This window comes from Mobula hypostoma, chromosome 8 (assembly GCF_963921235.1).
Source record: "Mobula hypostoma chromosome 8, sMobHyp1.1, whole genome shotgun sequence".
Lineage (NCBI taxonomy): Eukaryota > Metazoa > Chordata > Chondrichthyes > Myliobatiformes > Myliobatidae > Mobula > Mobula hypostoma.
The window spans coordinates 49,349,629-49,356,581 of record NC_086104.1 but is presented as its reverse complement, the minus strand read 5'-3'; positions in this window follow the sequence as shown (position 1 = coordinate 49,356,581).

The following is a 6,953-nucleotide window of genomic DNA, read 5'->3' as shown; positions in this document are numbered from 1 at the left end:
GATAAGATGGTCTCCCACAATCATCAGTGTGCTGGTCAGTTTAGAAACCTCAAATCAGGTAGCACGCACAAAATGCTGGAAGAACTCGGCAAGTCTTGTAACATCTGTGGAGGGAAATAAACAGTTTATGTTTTGGCGGGGACCTTCATCAGGACTCGAAATGTCAACTGTTTATTTCCCTCCTGCCTGACTTGCTGAGTTCTTCCAGCATTTTGTGTGTTGGCTCAAGATCAGAGGTACAGAAAGGGGTTTCTGTGGCAACAGGCAGGATTTAAGGATGGTGTGTTGCCTCCCTGGTGCCAGGATCCAGGACGTCACGGACCGATTGCAGGGCATCCTCAAGGGCGAAGGTGAACAGCCAGAAGTGGTGGTGCATGTCGGCACAAATGACGTCGGGAAGAGGAGGAAAGAAATTCTGCAGTGTGACTTCAGAGAACTCGGAAGAAGGCTGAAAAGCAGGACCTCCAGGGTGGTTATCTCTGGTTTGCTTTCAGTACCTCGTGCTGGTGAGGGCAGGAACAGGGAGACAGGGGATCTGAATGTGTGGCTGAAGAACTGGTGCAGGAAGCAGGGATTTAGATTCTTAGACCACTGGGATCTGTTTTGGGGCAAGGATGAATTGTACAAAAAGGGACAGGTTGCACCTTAACAGGTGGGGGACCACCATTCTGGCAGGCAGGTTTGTCATTGCTACAGGGGTGTGTTTAAACTAAGTAGTGGGGGGGAGGAGAGGAAATATAAGGATGGAGTTAGAGAGAATAAGGAAAGTTACAAAAGACAACAGAATTAATGGGGCAGAAAGCTCAGGACGGGATCGGAGAGAATGGCCAAGTGCAATAGGAATTGATGTGAAAGGTGAGGGGAGTAATGGATTAAAAGTATTATATATGAATGCACGGAGTATAAGAAATAAAATGGATGAGCTTGAGGCTCAGTTGTAAATTGGCAAGTGTGATGTTGTAGGAATAACAGAGACATGGCTGCAAGAGGACCGGGGCTGGGAAATAAATATTCAAGGGTATACATCCTATTGAAAGGACAGACTGATGGGCAGAGGGGGTGGGGTGGCTCTGTTGGTGAGGAATGAAATTCAGTCCCTTGTGAGGGGTGACAGAATCAGGAGATGTAGAGTCAGTATGGCTGGAACTGAGAAATGGTAAGGGCAAAAAGACCCTAATGGGAGTTATCTACAGGCCCCCAAACAGTAGCCTGGATATAGGGTGCAAGTTAAATCAAGAGTTAAAATTGGCATGTTGCAAAGGTAATACTACGGTTGTTCTAGGGGATTTTAACATGCAGGTAGACTGGGAAAATCAGGTTTGTACTGGACCCCAAGAAAGGGAGTTTGTGGAGTGCCTCTGAGATGGATTCTTAGAGCAGCTTGTACTGGAACCTACCAGGGAGAAGGCAATTCTGGATTTAGTGTTGTGTAATGAACCAGATTTGATAAGGGAACTTGAGGTAAAGGAGCCATTAGGAGGTAGTGACCGTAATATGATAAATTTTAATCTACAAACTGAGCGGGCGAAGGGAAAATTGGAAGTGTCAGTATTGCAGTTGAACAAAGGGGACTATGGAGCCATGAGTGAGGAGCTGGCCAAAGTTGACTGGAAAGATAGCCTAGCAGGGATGACAGTGGAACAACAATGGCAGGTATTTCTAGGAATAATACAGAAGGTGCAGGATCAGTTCATTCCAAAGAGGAAGAAAGATTCTAAGGGGTGTGAGGGTGACCGTGGCTGACAAGGGAAGTCAAGGATAGTATAAAAATAAAAGAGAAGAAGTATAACATAGCAAAGATGAGCGGGAAGCCAGAGGATTGGGAAACTTTTAAAGAGCAACAGAGGATAACTAAAAAGGCAATATGGGGAGAAAAGATGAGATATGAAGGCAAGCTAGCCAAGGATATAAAGGAGGATAGTAAAAGCTTCTTTAGGTATGTGAAGAGGAAAAAATTAGTTAAGACCAAAGTTGGACCCCTGAAGACAGAAACGGGTGAATTTATTATGGGGAACAAGGAAATGGCAGACAAGTTGAACAGGTACTTTGGATCTGTCTTCATTAGGGAAGACACAAACAATCTCTGAGATGTAATAGTGGCCAGAGGACCTAGGGTAACAGAGGAACTGAAGGAGATTCACATTAGGCAGAAAATGGTGTTGGATAGACTGAAGGGACTGAAGGCTGATAAATCCCCAGGGCCTGATGGTCTGCACCCCAAGGTGCTTAAGGAGGTGGCTCTAGAAATCGTGGATGCGTTGGTAATTATTTTCCAATGTTCTATAGATTCAGGATCAGTTCCGGAGGACTGGAGGGTAGCTAATGTTATCCCACTTTTTAAGAAAGGAGGGAGAGAGAAAACAGGCAATTATAGACCAGTTACCCTGACATCAGTGGTGGGGAAGATGCTGGAGTCAATTATAAAGGATGAAATAGCGGCACATTTGGATAGCAGTAACAGGATCAGTCCGAGTCAACATGGATTTACGAAGGGGAAATCATGCTTGACTAATCTTCTGGAATTTTTTGAGGATGTAACTATGAAAATGGACAAGGGAGAGCCAGTGGATGTAGTGTACCTGGACTTTCAGAAAGCCTTTGATAAAGTCCCACATAGGAGGTTAGTGGTCAAAATTAGAGCAAATGGTATTGGGGGTAGGGTACTGACATGGATAGAAAATTGGTTGGCAGACAGGAAACAATGAGTAGGGATCAACGGGTCCCTTTCAGAATGGCAGGTGGTGACTAGTGGGGTACCGCAAGGCTCGGTGTTGGGACCGCAGCTATTTACAATATACATTAATGATTTAGATGAAGGGATTAAAAGTAACATTAGCAAATTTGCAGATGACACAAAGCTGGGTGGCAGTGTGAAATGTGCAGAGGATGTTGAGATAATGCAGGGTGACTTGGACAGGTTGGGTGAGTGGGCAGATGCAGTTTAATGTGGATAAATGTGAGGTTATCCACTTTGGTGACAAGAACAGAAAGGCAGATTACTATTTGAATGGTGTCAAGTTAGGAAAAGGGGAAGTACAACGAGATCTTGGTGACCTTGTCCATCAGTCACTGAAAGTAAGCATGCAGGTACAGCAGGCAGTGAAGAAAGCTAATGGCATATTGGCCTTCATAACAAGGGGAGTTGAGTATTGAAGCAAAGAGGTCCTTCTGCAGTTGTACAGGGCTCTGGTGAGACCACAGCTGGAGTACTGTGTACAGTTTTGGTCTCCAAATTTGAGGAAGGACAGTCTTGCTATTGAGGGAGTGCAGCAGAGGTTCATGAGGTTAATTCCTAGGATGGTGGGACTGTCATATGTTGAAAGATTGGAGCAACTGGGCTTGTATGCACTGGAATTTAGAAGGATGAGAGGATATCTGATTGAAACATACAAGATTATTAAAGGATTGGACACGCTAGAGGCAGGAAACATGTTCCTGATGTTGGGGGAGTGCAGAACCAGAGGCCACAATTTGAGAATAAGGGGTAGGCCATTTAGAACGGATTTGAGGAAAAACTTTTTCACCCAGAGAGTTGTGGATCTGTGGAATGCTCTGCTTCAGAAGGCAGTGGAGGCCAAGTCTCTGGATGCTTTCAAGAAAGAGTTAGATAGAGCTCTTAATGATAGCGGAGTCAAGGGATATGGGGAGAAGGCAGGAACGGGTTACTGATTGTGGATGGTCAGCCATGATCACAGTGAATGGTGGTGCTGGCTCAAAGGGCTGAATGGCCTACTCCTGCACCTATTACCTATTGTCTATAAGATTTACAGCATCTGCAGAATCTCTTGTGCCTCAAATGCAGTGCCATCCGAGGCAGTCAATATGTGTGTGTTTTCATCTACACATCTATTATATCCAACAGCTTTGCAGGAGTGGTTTAGATTATTTTCATAAATTTAGCTACAGATAAATTTTATTTATTAATTTCTAAACCAGCTGTCTCATTAGAACATGAAGGTTGAAAACAAATACTATACTGGCAGAATACTAAGTCTGTACATTCGCAATACAGTTTTGTTGGTCTTTGTGCACATCTAAGTTACTTCAAGACGCCATGAGACATTTAACATCTCCATTTTAAAAAAAACACTTTTAGCTGCAACATTGCAGCACTATAGCACATAGAATAGAAAGTTTTAACCTTGTACTGCTTGAAATATTTTCTTACATTTGGAAAGTGAATTGTCACAACTGCTTTAGTGTTGGTAAGCGTTATAACTTCCTGTTTATTCAGTCACTGGAGGACCTGTGGAGCTGACTGCCTGTTTATTTTTTTTAACGTCTCCTAAATATTTTGAATGAAGGGTGTGTAATTTCCAAATGAAATGAGTTCTCAACATTTGCCCACTCGGTTTAAATGTGTGACTACTGAGCTGCTCCAATGTTTGTTTAGTCAGTGTATGGGATTAAAGGTAAAATCTCAGGTTTAGTCAATGGGGATTGCCAGGAGACATTTCATCCAAGTCAAAGGTAGACCTGAGCCAGGGAAATGTTTCCATGCGAATGCACTTTGCGAGAATTTGGTAATAACTCTGGTTTTAAAAAAATCAGGGTGGCATGAAAAGAGGTTCCTGGACTGTCAGGAACCATTAATTTGCAGGACTTGGAACTTGGTTTTGTTACATAACTATTATGTTTTTTCCCTTTCTCGTTTATTTTGAATGGGCAGGTGTGTTTTTGTACCTGGGCCTCAGAGGAACACTGTCTCATTTGGCTGTATCCATGTACGGTTTGGCTGACAATTAAACTTCATTTGATTTGATTGACCAGATAGAGAAAGAACTCAATCCTAAGGGGCAGGTTTAATGGACTGGCACTTACAACACACATAACTTTGCAGTAGAGTGGAGCATTTGGGCATTACTAACAGCATATACAGTTCAGTTATTCCAAGCATGCCAGAATATCTAGATATGTGAAGGGGGCATTGTATTCCTGCTATTAAATTTTGCAAATGGCATCATCAAGCACAGTGCCAATCCCAGTGGCCTAAGCCTGAACTTTAAGGCTGGAAATTCAGGTGATGAATGTATTACTCATTAAAATAAGTATTTGAATATGCAAATCAGAGAGGCTGTGGTCTATTGAAGATCAGCTCTTAAAACCCTTTGAAATTCTTGAGGACTATTATTAGGTGCAAAGTTTATGCATGAATAGCCATGCATACAGCCAAACGAAACAAAGTTTCTCAGTGGCCAAGGTGCGAAACACAGTACCAACAGTCATACACAGCACAGGGCACGTGTGGCACACATAAAATAACAGTAAACACACGGTCACACTGAAATAATAATTTGTTGGAAGTCCATGAATGTTGTCAGCGGCAGCAAGCCCATGGTAGTCTGCAGCTGAAAGCATTCCAGCTGGTCTTCCACCGAGCGAGCTCCGGAAGGCAGCATCAACGCCAGCGTAGACACCGTGCCACACTGCCTCTGGGCGCTGACTCCAATGGCTGCAGGTGTGCGAAAGGCCTAATCGTTGCTACGAGGGAGGCCACGCAGCTCCCCCTGCCGTCAATCCCATCAATAAACCAGTGAACTGGGTTCGCACATTCTCACTCCACGTTCTCATTGTCCAACAGGGCCTTGCAATCACAAGAAAAACAACCAAGCTAATCACTCACTTTTAGACTGCACGATGCCTTTGCGAACCGATTCTCGTGCCTCTCTGTACCAGGCAGCAACACGATCCACAAGTTCGGCTCCTCCACCAACGAGCTACTCACTGACGGGGTAGACCTGTGGTATTTGAAGTTCTTAATGTCCAGCAGTGTCATGCAATCGTTTAAAAAATGTTGAAAATAGAATAGAAGTCTTTCTTAAACTTGTGCCTACAAGATGGCTTTTTAGAGCAGCTCATGGTTGAGCCCACTAGGTGATCAGTTTTTCTGGATTGGGTATTGTGCAATGATAATTAAGGTAAAAGAACCCTTGGGGTAAGTGATCATGATATGATCACATTCACCCTGAAATATGAGAAGGAGAGGCTAAAGTCAGATGTATCAGTATTAGAGTGGAGTAAAGGGAATTGCAGAGGCACGAGAGAGGAGTTGACCAGAATTGATTGGAAAAGAGCTTTGGCAAGGATGATGACAGAGCAGCAATCGCTGGAATTTCTGGAAGCAATTCGGAAGGCACAGGACATTATACATCCCAAAGAGGGAGATGTATTCTAAATGAAAAATGACACAACCGTGGCTAACAAGAGAAGTCAAAGCCAATATACAAGCCTGAGAAAGGGCAAAAATAATAGAGTAGAGGATTGGGAAGCTTTTAAAAAAAACAATAGAAGGCACCTAAAAAAGTCATTAAGAAGGTAAAGATGGACGGCAAAAGTAAGCTAGCCAATAATATTAAAGAAAATACCAAAAGTTCCTTCAAAGACATAAAGTGTAACAGAGAGGCAAGAGTGGATATTGGATTGCTGGAAAATTACGCTGGAGACGTAGTAATGGGGGATGACAAAATTGGCAGACAAACTGAATAAGTATTTTGAGTCAGATTTCACTGTGGAAGATATTAGTAGTATGCCAGAACTCCGGGTGTCAGGGGGCATAATGTGTGTGAAGTTACCATAGCTAGGAAGAAGGTTCTTGGGAAACTGAAAGGTCTGAAGTAGATAAGGCACCTGGACCGGATGGTGTACATCCCAGAATTCTGAAGGAGGTGGCTGAAAAAGATCATGGAGGCATCACAAGATTCTGGAACTGTTCCAGAAGATTGGAAAATTGCAAGTGTCACTCCACCCTTCAAGAAGGGAGAGAGGCAGAAGAAGGGAACCTGTAGGCCAGTTATTCTGACCTCAGTGGCAGGCAAGATGTTGGAGTTGATTATTCAGGATGAGATCTCAGGATACTCGAGGCACATGATAAAATAGGCCATAGTCAGCATGGTTTCCCAAAGGGACAATTTTGCCTGACAAGTCTGCTGGAATTATTTGAAGAAGTAACAAGC